Genomic DNA, 16,162 nt, shown 5'->3' with positions numbered 1-16,162 from the left:
ATACTTTAAAAAAAGTATATGTGGCTTTGTGCTTTCAGGCTTTAAAAACCACACACATACCTGCGGTTTTGAAATATCCTTAAGACACCAAAGGGGATGATCCTGTCTGACTGGGTGAATGAAATAAAAGAAAGACTGTCCTTTCAGTGGGAAATTAACCTATTCAAGCAGGGCTGTAATAATTGCACATTTGGTTGTTGAAGAATGGAAGGCCTTTAAAGTCTAAACTTGCCATTATCTAAAAATGGAAAACAATCAGAGGAATTTGCACATTTTAAATTAAGTATCCTAACATTAACCCATGAATACATATATGCATCCCATTAGTTTATTTAGCAAATACTTCTTGAGTTCTCATGATGTGCCATATACTCCTCTAAGCTCTGAAGTTACCGGTAAACAAAGAAGACAAAAACTTCTCAGTTCTTGTTTTACCGAAGTCCCTGTGAGTAACATAGGCAGTTGCCCCACTAGATCTGGCATTCCTGAAGAAAGTTTTTGGATCTGCAACATGACTCCCTTGATTTGAAAATCCAAAAACTTTACCTTTAACTGCCAACCGGTTCAGTACAATTGAATGAACTCTTGCAGCTGGCATGAAGTGAGGCATGGAAAGCCTCAAAGGAATAGGGTGTCCAAAAGTTGAGCCTTTGTAGAACTGTAGACAGTGGGGTAAGGTTAGATGTCACAGATACCTACAAATTATATCTGTTATTACAGAAGAATTTGAATCTTACAAGCCAAGGTCGGTATACCTTAGAAAACTCTATCTTTGCACTATTTTGATGGGTCAAAGAAGATGACCCAAAGCAGTAATTCCTAGAGTTAAATATTTCATAGATGGATACAATTAAAACACAACAACAAAACAACTAAAAGAGACTGCCCCAGGAGTGCCAACTTTTAATTTCAAAGAAGGACATTAAAAGAAACTTAAGTATTTTTAAAAGTAGAAAAAAACACCAGAATAAATTATAATTGCTTCTAGGAAGAGTTGGCATTTATAACCAACACACACTAGCTGTGTATAGGAATAGGCTGAATTATGCTGTTGTAAAAATTGCCACCACTCTTGCCCCAGTCTCTTCAGCTTAAAACAGTATGCTACATGTTTTTCATGGGTAGACAGGAGTGGTCACCCCTTGGAGATTGTGACTGTCAAAGCAGCCATCTCCAATGTGGCTGACCACTGTGCCAGGGGGAAAGAGAGCTCTGGATACTCTTGAATCAGCAGTTAATGCTCCAGTGCAGAAGCAATATACATGACTTCTTGCATGATTCATCGGCTGGAACTAGTCACATGGTCCAATCCAATTACAAGAAGGCCAGAAAGTGCAAACTTACCATGTGCCAGGTGAGCCAGGAATATCTGACAAGCAGCATACATTTGACAGGCAACACTGATGAGTGCCACAGCTGTAGATGATATTGTTCTTATTTTCTTATTTCAGTATGGACTAATGAAAATATGATCACATCCTTTTACAGATTTAAGTCTAAATTTGAGAACAACCCATGTTAGAAGGAAGAATATTTGCAGGGCAAATATAATTCTCTCTGGAAATTGAGAACTTTCTTGGAAGCATGTGCAAATTATCACTAGATGACCAATAATAAGGAGATTGCTAGGGGGTCTGACCCATATGATCAAAGGTAAACAACCCTGAGAACTCAGATGCTGAGAGCAAGAGCAGCAGGAAGGGCACTGAAATGCAAAGCCTGCCCCAGGAGCAAAGTCTCTTGCACTCAAACTGAAAGACAATTTTCTTTAGCTGCCAACAACATCATGCTTTATAACCCGTTCCTAATCCACCCCTTCAAGGATGATTATTTCAATGTTAACTCTCTGCACCCAAGCATCTGAATAGGTCTGAGTCAGCCCAGCAAAACCCAGCAACATTATTGTTGACCCTAAAGGTTGCATCAGAAATTTTTTTAAAGCATAGTTTCCTATGCTGTATGCTCATGCGGTCATGGTTCTTTTGCTCTGTGTTGTTGCTTTTATCGTTGTTAATACATGTGGCAAAACCAACCCTCAAAATTAAGTTAAATCTCTTTGCTCAGCTATTCTATTGAGCTGTGAGGCAGGGAAGTCTTACGCTGTTTTATGGAAATTCTGATTTTCAAAGAAATAAACAAATCTCAAAGGAACCAGAAAAGAGCGATTGGACCCATGCCACACACTCTGTGTGGGCTCAAGATACTGTACTTGATGATGGCAAATTTTCTTTTCAAAAACACCCCCAAACAAAGCTTAAGTTCCAGAAATGTTTTCTGTGCCAGACTTGTAGTAAATTTTCCTTGGAGGGCCTAATGCAAGATGAAGGACAAATGGAACTAAGATAGACTTGGTACCCAAGTGAGGGAATAAGAGAGTTCAAAGAAATGTGCAACTAGGTTCAAGCCTTTGATTCTGTAATTCAAGTAAATAATAAATTCAGTGGGGAAGAGGGGAAGGTCAGTATCACCATATAATATAACACATATGAAATAAGATAAATTAACTTAAAAAAATTGATGCTAAAATACTGTCTGAATGATTTAAAATAAAATGTAAATCTCTCTCCTTCTTTACTCACCCCCAGGAATCCCACATTCTTCTTCTAAATGTAAAGTTAATGGTTTCTAATGTATCCTTTAGAAAAATGGTGGTACTTATCCCAATGTGTTTATTTATATACATTTTTTCACCTACCCAGCTGGGATCTACTATATACTATATAGTCTTTTGTATTTTAATTGTTCAGGAGTCATCTTAGCATCATACAAATGCAGCCTGGGTAGATTTTTCTTCTCTGTTGTAATTTTTAAAATAATAGTTTGCTTTCCCTTTAATTTCGTTGAGAAACTGCTCACGTAGCAACTCATGCATCTTGTATAGTACCTTGCACTGGAAAAAACAATCTGTTGCATTGAAATATTTCAGGATTAAATATTAGCTATGAATGAATGGGGTTATCATCTTCTCCTCAAATAAATAACTAAAGCACTAAACAAATACTTTTAAACAATAAACTTGGCTTTGTGTCTGGCCCAAAGGGCTGTCAGATAACCTTCTCTTATAGAGCAAAACTCCCCAAACTGTGTTTATGTCATTCAAAGCTTCCTTGGATACCCAAGGAAAAAAGTAAATTGAATGGAAATCATGGAAACCAGAAGTTACCTCTTCATCAGATTTTTTTCTGAAGTTTAGTCAAAATTAGAAAGAGTAACACAGTGAGAAGAGCACCTAGGGAGTGGTTCCTCCAGCAAACCCAACTGTCACAGCTCAGTGCACAGGGACGTTGCATTGCAGAGAGATTAGGAAATTTAACTCAGCTGTTTTGCAGATTAATCTATTTATTGCTGAGGTGGATTATAAGAATGCACACAGGAATGAATGCAATGAAAATGACTAAAAGGAAAGGGAAATAGCTATTTATTGGACACCTACTTCGTGTCAGATACTACTCAGCTCCTTACTTAATGTTTCTCATTAATAAAGTTTCCAAGGAAGTAGTCTTCCCTCCAAAATAGGTAGGTAGGTAACAGGTAGATCACTACTTCACAGGAAAAAAAAAAAAGAAGTCCCTTATCCAAGTCACACGGTCAACAATGCTTTGGACAGGAAATCAAATATAAGGCTCTGACTACAAAGATAGTTTTCTTCCCACTATACCACAAACCCTCTTCAAAAATTATCTAGTTACTAAAATATGTGTCAGGCCCAGATGGTTTTACAGCTGAAATCTATCTAACTTTCAGTGAACAGATAATCCTTATGTTATTCAAAACATTTCTGACCATAGCAAAAGATGGAAAGCTTCCCAATTCAATTAACAAAGCTAGCATAACCTTACTTCCCAGACCTGACAAAGATAGAATAAAAAGAACACTCTAAAGAATTTCACTGATGAATATGGATGCAATACAGTACCTAAATTGTATGTAAAAATCAGCAAGTTAAATCCAGGTGTCTATTAAAACTGTTGCATACCATGACCAAGCAGAGTATATTGCAGGAATGCAGGGATAGTTCAACATTAGAAAATATCAGAACATAACCTATCAAATTGATAAGTTAAATAAAAAAACATAAATACATTATTTATCTCCTAAAAATAGCTGCCATGTGTAATTTAGAAACAAAATTCCAGGTTTTTTTAAAAAGGGAAGAGAATGTAATAGAAGTTCAAAGACTTTTAAATGAATACCAGTAGCAAATATCATATTAAAAAATACTACACAAACTACGCTTCTGACTAGAGATCCATATCTAGAATATATAAGGAACTTAACAGCAAATAAACTAATAACCCAGTTCAAAAATGGACGAATATCTCTTTTGAGACATTTCCCTAAAGAAGACATACAAATGGTGAAGAGGTATATGAAAAAATGATCAACATCCTTAACCACCAGGGAAATGCACATCAAAACCACAATGAGATACCACCCCACTCCAGTTAGAATAGCTATTATCGAAAGGACAAAAGAAAACAAGTGTTGGTAAGGATGTGAAGAAAAGGGAACACTTACTGTTGGTGGGACTGTAAACTAACACAGCCATTATGGAAATAGTATGGAGGTTCCCTAAAAAATTCAAACTAAAACTACAATATGATCCGGCAGTCCTACTACTAGGTATATATCCAAAAAATGAAATCATTTTTGTTGAAGAGATATCTGCACTTCTACACTTATTGCAGCACTGTGTTAAATACGTGAGGTGATGGATACACTAACCACCCTAATTAGATAATTATACAACATATATGTGTGTCAGAACATCAAATTGTACCCCATAAATATGTATAATCACAATGTATCAATTAAAAAAATAAACAGTAAAACCATGAGCATTAAAAAGCAGAAGCCAAGAAAACAGCATTAATTTAAACAACATTGTTTGGGGAAAGTCTGAGGTAATAAATTAGTAAAATTAAATAAATGGCATTAACAGTGGAAAGAAAGTCAACAGTGTTATATGCATATGATATAATTGCATATCTGGTAACTCAAAAGACTGAAAAAGGCTAACAGCATTAATAAGAGATTTGATAATATGATTGGATACCAAACGAATACATCAAAGGACATCCTGTGTCCTGGTATCCAAAGATATACTTTAAAATAAAATTATTTCTTTTCATATAATAAAGAAATTGAATGAGTCCAATAAGGTTATTTTTATTAGAATTAGACAAAGTGATTTAAAGGTTCATTTAGAAAATAAGTGTATGGTGATTGCCAAGAAATCTGTAACGTATGAGAATAATGGAAGAAGGATCCTTTCCATACCAGACACTAAGACTTCACAATGTAAGATTCCAGAGGGAAAGGTTTTGTCTATGACGTTTCCCAGAACCTACACAATGCCAGAAGAATAGCACGCACTCAATAATTGTTATTTCAGTATACAAATGAATTAAGCAAACGTGATCAAAAGAGCACAATTTTGGTCCATGAATAAGCAGGTAGAACAATGAGAGGGAAGAGAGAGTCAAGAAGCTGATTAAAGTGTATATTTTATTACATTATAAAAGTAGCATTCGAGTTTGGTGGAAGAGACTTAGTACTTAATCAGTGGCTTTAAGAATATTGACTCTCAGCTGGGCGAGGTGGCTCATGCCTGTAATCCCAGCACTTTCGGAGGCCAAGGCAGGTGGATCATGAGGTCAGGAGATGGAGACCATCCTGGCTAACACAGTGAAACCCCGTCTCTATTAAAAATACAAAAAAATTAGCCAGGTGTGGTAGTGGGTGCCTGTAGTCCCAGCTACTTGGGAGGCTGAGGCAGGAGAATGGCGTGAACCTGGGAGGCGGAGGTTGCAGTGAGCCAAGATTGTGTCACTGCACTCCAGCCTGGGTGACAGAGCGCAACTCCATCTCAAAAAAAAAAAAAGAAAAGTAGAATGTTGACTCTCCTTCTGGAAGAAAATAAAGTTGGATCCCTACCTCACCCCAAACAAAAATCAAATGCCCAATAAGCTAGTAGTTTAAAATGTAAATATAAACGTATTAAGTATGCATTACCTACAACTTCACTTATATTAGACATCCCTGACTCACAACTGCCTGGACTTCCCAGTCCCCAGCTGTCACAGGCCTGGTGGAACTTCCTCATTCAAATTAAACTTGACTCTCTCTTACCCTCTGTTCATCACCTAACACCTGCTCTTTCTTTCTGGTGTGTGTGTGACTATTCTCCAGATCCCCACTCCAATCGGATGAAATGTTCTTATAAGAAATTTGCTTTCCAGATATGTCTTCATGGCTGTATTATTTGTGTCCTAATTCGGCAAATAGAATTTCACAGAATAATAAATGTGACCAAATTAGTGGGATTTTAATACTAACCATCTGTTGTATAATTGTGTTCTGAAATCATCTGTCCTGGGCAAATGATTATTAAAGGAAGCAAAAAATACATTTTTCATTTATAAGATTTTGAAAACAATGCAGTAATCTTAAAAGAATATAGGGAGTTAGTTGATTAATTATAAAGAAGGAAGAGAAACTAGGGATAAATGGAACTGTCACCCAATTCTATAAACAAAAATGGAAAGATCAATATCATTAGTCCCTGTGGTCTTGCAGGAACTTTCTGGTGAATTTAGATACAACTTCTAGGACTAGGAAATGTGAAGAAAACGTAGAGTCTAGAAGACTACTTTTTTGTTCATATATTTTTGTTCATTTATTCCTTCCTTCAACAAAGGGACTCCCAAATCTATAAGAAATATTTTAACCATAAGACCCAGCAAGTACTAGACCAGTTTTCATCTCCCCTACAATGAAGCAAATTACACTTTAATGGTTTGTTATTGAGGGTGTGATTGGCTTTCTGTCAACAGAATGAGAAATTAAAAATCGGAGTAACTTAACCAAACCACAAGCTACATCCACCTTTCCCAAGAGGTAACTTAGTTTGGTAAAAGGAGCATAAACTTGGATGCCATACAATCTTGAGTTCAAATATTTGCTTCAAATATTTATTTTAAAAAATTTTTTTTAACTTCTCAGAATCTCAGTTTTCTCATCTCTAAAAGAGAGATACTAAATAACTATCTTACATGTGAGGAAACTGCCTCGGACAATATTGTTCATTCCTGCTCTCCTCACGTCTCTTCCCAACAGAATTTTTGAGGAGAAAAAAAAGAACGTTTTCAAGAATTCTATCTCTAATAGAGAGAAAATGCATATCCAATTTGCTATTAGATAAGGATCATTCAAAATAACTGTCCAAGGCATTTTTAAGCACCAATTTCATCAAAAGACATGTATTCCAACAATAGCATATTGATTTTATTCTACATAGGCTCTCTGCAGATTCAAACATTTGTTGTAGTGTGGGACAGGATTTTTGGCATCACTTTAGTAAAATGTTAGGTTCTTAGTTTGCATAACTGTTGCGCCTGTAATGAGCAGATACAAAGCCTTGGCTCATTTCGCTGCCCTTCACTCCAGAGCAGTGGCCATTTTTTCTTGCTCCCATCTGCAGCCCAAGAAGACTAACTAAGACCCTTCCAAAGCCCAGAGATCTATGCTGCAAACTGAGAAAGAGTCCACAACAAAGAATTCACAAAAAATCCTCCATCTTTCAGCATCACGATGATAAAATAGTGTTTGAATGTCATCATCAGTAAAAAGTATTCATGACTTCAGTTATTGGAGCTCTCCCTACATGAGATCAGCATAGAAATTGTGGAAAGCCTCATAGACACTACCAGAAGTGGCTTTTGTATGAGCTCTTAATTGTGATTATACACCTACTCTTCTCTTTTAAAACCAGCTACCATATTGTTTGATATAGAAAAAAATTAGATAAAACTGCTCGTTTAGTGAAGCTCTGGTATGGGAAGATATCCGTCATCCTTTTATTTAAATAGCAAATGAGTAAATGATTTTGTTAGTATTATTAGAAAGAGGTAGTGGAAATAGTTGTATGTCACAGCCATTATTGCAAGTAACAAAAATACCCAAGGAGTATAACAACATTCCTAATAACATTGTCACATGTATCGCTTTGTCAATTCTAATTCATTCTTTCTGAAAATATTTGTTTTGTAAACCATTTCAAACACTGCTATAGATGCTGGAGATAAAACATAAAATACAGGCTCTGCCCTCAAGGCAACGGCAGATGATTAAATAGTCCATTTTAGCACAATGTGGCAAATATTTCGATAGCAGTCAGAGAAAGGTGCTATGGGAACACCCAGAATACTTAACCCAGCCTTGGAAGAGAAGTAGGTGAATTCTTTCCTATTCATTCTTCAGTGATGAAATGAAGAAGTCAGTTCTTTATTGAAGTTAACTTTTAAGCTTGTAGAATGAGTGAGAAGCAGCTTCCTAGGCCAACGGTACATTTTTTTCAGTTCTTAAAACTAGAGTAGTCCTCAAGATTAATAAGACCAGTTAATAGTGGATGAGCTTTGAGTATTTGCCATGGGCTAACTATTATATTAAGCACTGTGTATGAATCATATCATGTATCTTTTCACAGCAAACCTGTTAGGTAATTCCTATTGTCCCTATTTACATATGAGGAAGACACGATTTAAATTTCCTAACTTGCTCCTCCAGCATTACACAGCCTGAAACAGTGAGTTTGGGAGTCAAACTTGGCCTGTGCCTTGACCTATTTAGCTGTTTCCAAATACTGCTTCCAAATATCCATTTAGTCTGAGTAGGCTTGTTTTATGGAGATGCCATCTGAAGCTCTTTCATACCATGCTATCTTATTACTTTTGTTGAATTTTATCTTATTCAATTCAAAATAAAACAGAGGTGTCACTAAAAAAGACAAGTTATATAGCACTTTGTAATAGCTATATATATAAAATTTGACCAAAAATGAATAATTTTTCATTATTGTCAAGGACAGAGGAGAAACTCTTGTCATAACCCAGAGCCAGAGGTAGAAAACCAGGTTTTGTGAAAACTATGCTCAGCTGTCATTCATTTTGTCTTTCGCCCCTCCTCCCACCACCAGAAGCTAGGAAAAAGGCACAGAATGGTGTGCTGTTGTCTTAACTCACCCGCAAGAGTCTATTTCAGGGGACATGCAGGTTTTTCTGAATATGATGTCCACCAGAGATCCAGAGACGGGAGCAGACACTCAGGTCCATGGGACAAATGTAGGATAAATTGGGAGTAGTTTGATGGAATATTCTTATACCCCACATATGTGTCTACACAATCTTCTCTTTGTAGCCCCGATCATTCATTATGTGATAAGGTGCTATGTTTTCCAGCAAATTTGGTATATGCAGCCTGGTGGATAAGCATCTAGGCTTTGAATCGGGATAAACTGGGGATTGAATCTTTGTTCTTCTATTACTTACTCACTGTATGTCTGTGGAAAATTTATGAAACCTCTCTGAATTTTGTTTTTCTGCCGGTAGAGTGAAGCTAAGAAGACTTACCCATAAGGTTCTCAAGGACATTAGATGAAAGCATTTGTATAAAGTGCTGAATATGGTAGCTGGCACTTAGCAAGGACTGGGCAAATAGGAGTTATCATAATTATTAGGTTTACAATTCTAAACCTTTGGTGAAAAGTAACAATCCAAGGCATTTTTCAACAGCCAATTTTAAAAATGAATAGCTTCATGCCTTCCCTATAATATTCTTGTTCATATCGGTTATTTTCAAATGGAAATGTTTTTGAGGTCTTTTCTTAGCTTAAGTTTTTGAATTGAACCCACTTTCCTACTATAGTCACAAAGGATTCTCAATGTTCGATGCTAATATCAGAATCTAAAATCAGAGTCTTACAAAATTTAGGGCTAAATGAGCTAAGGGCACAGAAAAGCTCAAAGTGGCTTGTGTAACCAAAGAACAGCTACTCCTTCTCATTTGCCTCATTCAGGGGATGAATTGCTCCTTCTCTTCCTCTTCATCCCCCACATCCTAAACAGATTTCCTGAAAGACCTTCTGGTTAAGTTCTCATCCCCTTGGCAAGGCAACTTGTCTGCTGAGCCAGTCAGCTGTCTCATTGAGATTCACTGCCAGGTGGACAGCTTTGATGGCAAGGAGGTGGCGTTCCGCCCAGTTAAGCAGCTTTCAAGCCTCAAGCCATAAAGATGAGTTCCTGGCCCTCCTTCCTCCAGGAGGATACTGCAGACATATTGCCTGCCCTTGGAAGGATGGCTTTCCTGTGGTGCAAATTATTGAGCTGTGCAGAACACCTTACTTACTGCTCTCTCCTCAGAGCACTTGAGACACAGACCTTGTCCAGTTTCTTGTGTCAGCTTTTTTCCCGTGAAAGGTGCTGTTCAAGTAATTAGCTTGAGTTGGAAGCAAGCAGTAAGTTAGGGGCATATGTGTTTTTTTTTTTAGCTGAGGCTGATCTTTGTATATACACCAGGGGAAAAAATCCTATGCTGTAAGATATGTACAGAATAAAAGAGCCCATGTTTCTGAATGAACATTTCTTTTTTCAATAGTCCTTGCACACCTTTTCAGCTAAATAAACCAGTAGCTTTACACCTTGAGCAATGATGCTGTTTTCTAGCCCATTTTATAGACGTGAATATTAAGAACAAAAGATGCTCAAAGACTTGAATGTGACATTTTAAAAATGAACAGAATATTTTACATATTTTTATCAGAAAGGTATATGTGTCCATTAAAAATACAGGTAGGGGGAAACAAAAATCTCCTATTAAGACAGCAATTAGAGAAAATTCTCATGGAGGAAACCTGTTTAGGAAACTCACCAGTAAAGAATGGGCAGTTGGAATTTTGTGAGGAGCACTTGCTGGGAGTGGGCTATGCTGTTGTTTTCACCGATTCACTGCCTCTCAGAAAGGGAGGCAGAGAGGAGCTGCCTCTCCCCTTATGCATGTGAGAGGTTGTCAAGGAAACTCTGGGTCTTGCTATGCTTATGCAGGAGTTTGGTGAGCAGAATGTGCCAATGTCCAACATCCACCTGGAAAATCTAAAGGCAGAGATGAGTCATCCAGCTGGTTAGCTAGTGAAGCAAAAAAAGAACTGTTGCCACACTGGGGTGAGCTGCTTGCCTAGAGTGTGTCAAGCTGAAATGTGCGTGAATATTTACTGCAGGACATCAGGGTGGAGGTGGAGGATTAAGCCAAATGTGAAACATTTCAAATCCTGCTCAACAGGATACCCTTAAAAAGGGCTGGACAGGGGACTCAGATAGAGACAGTCCATGTGGAAGACCACAGGAAAAGAAAGGGGAGTACAGCTGGAGTAAAATGAATTGTCTGCATCATGGGATGTTCCATCACATTTTGGCTTTGTAAAGAAACAAAACACACATGTACCCAACAATGAGTCAATCTGCCAAGGCCAGAAGTTGTGAAGCCATCTTTTGAAAGCACCAGTTTGCGTAAGAATGTTTCTGTCCTTTGCCATCTTTCCTGTCCTCTATGCAATTTTTTCTATCCTCCTCAGGGTTAGCCAAATAGAGAAGAAAGGGTGGACATCAACAGTGGGGAAATAGGAAAGAAAGGCTACATGCCACAACTCCCAATGTTGGTTGCAGGCAGTTTGATTATAGTTGCTCCTAGCAGGCCAGCTGAATGAAGAATGGCGAATCCTTATGTTTAAGACTGAAGTGTTGGCTAACATATTAGATGGGCTGTTTTTGAATAAACACTGTGTATTGCAACCAACATCACTGTAAGATTTTGGTCTAACAATCAAAGTTGTCATAATATTCCAGGGGTAAGGAAAAAAATCGAATAAATATTAAAAGGATTGTAAGATGTAAAAGAGAGTCATATAGACTCTGTCACAGCTGCACAGCTGCTGTAGTAGCTCAAAAAACAGCCATGACAATATGTAAATGATGGGTGTGGCTGTTCTCCCATAAAAGTTGCGGGCTACCGTGGCCCACGAGCTATAGCTTGCCAGCTCCTGTTCTGCATCATCATTTTTAATGACTGCATAGAGTTCCATTCTGCAATTTTAACCAGATCCTATTTAATCACTACACCGCTGTTGGACATTTAAGTTGTTTCTAAAGTCTGCTACAAAAGGTGATGCTTGGATGCACATCTTTGTACATAAAACTTGATGCCCATCTTATTTATTGTCTGTTCCTAAAGTGCAACTTCTGGGACAGTTCCCATTTTAAGGGCTTTTGAACAATATTGCCAAATTGCCCTCAAGAAAAGTTGTAACAGTTTTCTTACTCACCAGTGGGGTGAGAGAGCGTCCATTTCCCTACAAGATAGACTACAAAGGGGAACCCGTTGCACATACATCTCACAAATTTTAAAATAACGAAATGGAAGCTGGGCAGATTGTGTGCCTGAAGTGGTTTATTAGTTACAGTCTTGGTCCAGGAGATAGTGAGGCCCAACTGTCTCTATTACATGATGCTGCTTCTAAGAGACACAGTGAGAACAGATGATTATCCACTTCTGAAATCTCTGGCTACTGTCTGGCATCACATTTTCTCGATTTTGTTTCCATGGGCTGCCGTGATTACAAGCAGAGTGAACCAGTGAACCAAACCGAGAGTGGGCACACACAGTAAATGATAACCCTATTCTAACCTTGTCGCACAGTGTGACCCTGGGCAAGACCCTGAACCTCAGCTGTGTGGCAGCTTCTCCGCAGAAAAATGTGACAGCACCCTCCGGGGAGAAAGAAACTAAATGATTACACTCCTTCCTACAAATATCAGATGTTCGTGAAAAGAGTTTTCTGACCCCATCGCAAGGGAGGAAGGACATGAACTCTTTAAAGATAGATGGCTACTGCTTTATCTGAAAGAATCAAAGCAATGGAATTTTAGTGCCTTTATATCATTTGGAGAGTTAACACTGTTACTCAGTCTGGGCATTAACTGAAAAAACCTCTGCATCTTGCTCACCAATTTATATCATGGTCCCATCCTGGCCCTGTTTAAGCCCCAGGAAGACATGCACTGGGGACATGTTTCAGAGCTGCTACAAGCATTGACACCCTATCTCCAGGATTCTCCAAACCATCTCCACTCATGTTTCTTGCTCTTTCTTGCCTGCCTTTGTTGTCCAACAACCACTTGGCTCCCCACCCAGCTTCTAGCTCACCACTCTGACCTCTCTTAATCTAATATCCATTTCAATGCAGCTTTGTGGCTTGACTTCTCTTTCCAAATTTTGATAGTCTGTCTTAGGTCCCAACGCTGGAAGCTTGCACCCAAATCTAAGGACACTCCCTAGGAATATGCAGTGATTGCGTGTGTGATCAGATAATTACCTGCAAAGATGAAGCCACAACTCAGCGGCTATTGCCTTTAAAAAAACTCTTTTAACATTTTTATAACATCTAGAATAAACCTAGGCAATTTCACCACACAGTAGCTTAACCACTACGCCATAGGCTCTCCATATAATTATATCCATTCTCCACAATTTCACTGCCCTATTTATCTAAAACATGAATCAGAAAATCTCACTTTTCTACCTAAAACCTTTCAGTGACTGTCTACTGTCCTCAGGATTAAGTTCCCTTGGCAGGGCTTAATGAGATATGTTGCTATCTGACCTTGACCTTGCCAGTCTTTTCACTTATCTGACTCATTTCCCTCTTTCCATTCTCAGAACCCTCCACTTCAAAAACCCACTGCTCTCACATTCTAGATTTTAGCCAAGAATATTGAACCCAGGCAGTGCATCTGAATTGCCTGTGGAGTGTTTTAAATATATATGATGTTCAAGGGAGAGGGAGTATATAGGAAATCTTTGTGCTATCTGCTCATTTTTTTTTCTGTAAACCTAAAACTATTCTAAAAAAATAAAGTGTACTAAATGTAGCCAGGTGCCACCATGAATGTTTGAAGTGGGCTGGCACTGGCTGGTGAGTCTGCTCCACAGGTAAGACCATTGCCTGGTTCATACTGATCACTCACCACTCCCTCTGAGACACACAGCACTTCCAGGTTCCATGATGTAGCTCAGACTGTTATTTCTGGGGAGGAACTATACAGCCGTCATGCATCACTCCATTGTGAAATCCTCCCAACTTGCCAGATAGAACAGACCACTCTTCCACACTGTTCTGTATTTCTCTGGACACACCTCTACCATGCAGTTGATCACAGAGTGAAACAGTGTTCCTTTATGCACCTGTCTCTTCTGTTAGACTATACACCCTGTCAGGGAAGAAGGTCTGCTCTCCTCATATTTGCATCCTCTACTGTCCAAGTTCATATGAGCCTTGTACATGATTTATTTTATGAGTAAATAAGTGGATGACTAATAGTTAATATTTATTGAGCATTTACTATGTGTTGGCCCAGCTTTAAGAGTTTTACACTCTAAGTCAACACTTCTAACAGGTTGAAATAGATAGTTTTTATTTCCCATTTTATGCAACAGTCAGTAACTTGTTTGCTACATAGTTGGTTTCAAGTCAGAGTAGCCCAGATCCAGCAACCACTATATTTTGTGGCCTCCCATACGTTAAGGACCACCAAAATTCAGGATATCTGATATTAAGGTATATTTTAATCCATTCCTAAATATTTCTTCTATTTTGAACTTAAAATATTGAACTCTTTCACCCATTGTCATGTCTGTATGAGAGATTGGTTTCACCAAAGAATGCCATAAACATCAAACTAAAGTATACACGTAAGTACAAAATAGCTCTGGAAACCAGACTGCTTAAGTTCAAATCCAAGCTCTATTAATAACTGTGTAACCTTGAGCAAATTATTTAACCTCTCTTTGACTCAGTGCCTCTCCTTAAAGTAGGGATATCAATAGTTTCTATTTTATTGTTATAGAGTAAATAAATAAAGCAGAACAGCACTTAGCATGTAGAAAGAGCTATGTAAGAGCTGTGTGTGTATTTTTTATATAACCAAATCTAACTTTAACTGGTTTCAGCCATAAATCATCCAAATCATTCAAAAGATGTCTTATAACCTTTACCCTTATGGGTTCTTTAGGTAATACAATTTGTATGAATTATATATCATATGTATTGCATAATCTCTGATGACTCTTGACCATTTTCTTTCATTTAACTGAAAGTTCACAGCACAAATAATGTAACTTCCTGGTCTATCTCCTGGGAGTCACCTTTGTAGGTGTCATTTGGTCACAAACTTAAGATGTATGGTATGTTTATACAATTGCTATAATTTGTGTTTCTTTTGAAGTCAGCATTGGAGCTAGCAGGAGACAGACCCTACCACAAAGGCAGCTGCAACCACATTCTCTCCAGGAGACAGATCAGGTTAGGATTATGCAGAACTTGATCAGCAAACTTCTCTTTTCTTTTTTGTTTTGTTTTGTTTTGTTTTGTTTGAGACAGAGTCTTGCTCTAGCACCAGGCTGGAGTGCAGTGGCACGATATCAGCTCACTGCAACCTCCGCATCCTAGGTTCAAGCAATACTCCTGCCTCAACCTCCTGAGTTGGGACTACAGGCGTGTGCCACCATGCCCAGGTATTTTTCTTTTTTTATATTTTTAGTAGAGACGAGGTTTTACCATGTTGGCCAGGATGGTCTCAATCTCTTGACCTCGTGATCCTCCCGCCTCAGCTTCCCAAAGTACTGGGATTACAGGCTTGAGCCACTGCGCCTGGCCAATAAGCAAAATCTTAATGTGTCACCTGAGCTCATGCCAAATGTGCAGCACCATGCTTCCATGGCAAAGACTGGGATACTAAAGGGGCCCCAAGAGACCAGTCAGGAAGCATGGTACTCTCTTTTAAGTGCCAAGATAAATGATTTAATGCAAGAAACAAGGACAGAAAGTTGCCAGAGATCTCAGAAGGTCCATAAAATACTAGATGACATGTTTATTGAACACTTACATGGAACCCCAAGTTTACTTCAAACCCAGCTCCCCTTATACTAAACTCCACTACCTGCCAATGCAATTTAAATAGCTAGACATTTTCAATAGGCACCTCATAGTCACATTCCTAGTAACATTTTGTTTGGCCTCTAGGGTGTTTCTCTAAAAAAATAGTTTCCAAAATTTAAAAATGGGGAGATGTCAAATAAAATCTATATTTTTTGCCTTTCTGAAAAAATCAGGTCTGACCACCTTGGGCTACAATTCTTCATGGCAACAATTGGCATCTGCTGGGTAGCAGCTGTACCTTTACCTAGGGCAGGGGTGTTCAAGTCCACTCTGGGTCCCCTAACCCATCTTCTGTTCTGTAGGTATTTGAGGTTGCATCCTCTTGGATTTCATGCA

At 38.2% G+C, this 16,162-nt stretch overlaps 1 pseudogene; it reads right to left on the bottom strand.

The window, feature by feature from the left end:
* Positions 1–376: 376 nt before the first annotated feature.
* LOC129524479 (histone-lysine N-methyltransferase SETMAR-like) overlaps positions 377–16,162 on the bottom strand; it is a 58,614-nt pseudogene continuing 42,828 nt past the window's right edge.

Source organism: Gorilla gorilla, chromosome 13 (genome assembly GCF_029281585.2).
Source record: "Gorilla gorilla gorilla isolate KB3781 chromosome 13, NHGRI_mGorGor1-v2.1_pri, whole genome shotgun sequence".
Taxonomy (NCBI): Eukaryota; Metazoa; Chordata; class Mammalia; order Primates; family Hominidae; genus Gorilla; species Gorilla gorilla.
Note: the sequence above shows the minus strand (reverse complement) of the source record. Positions and strands in the feature narration are given on the sequence as shown.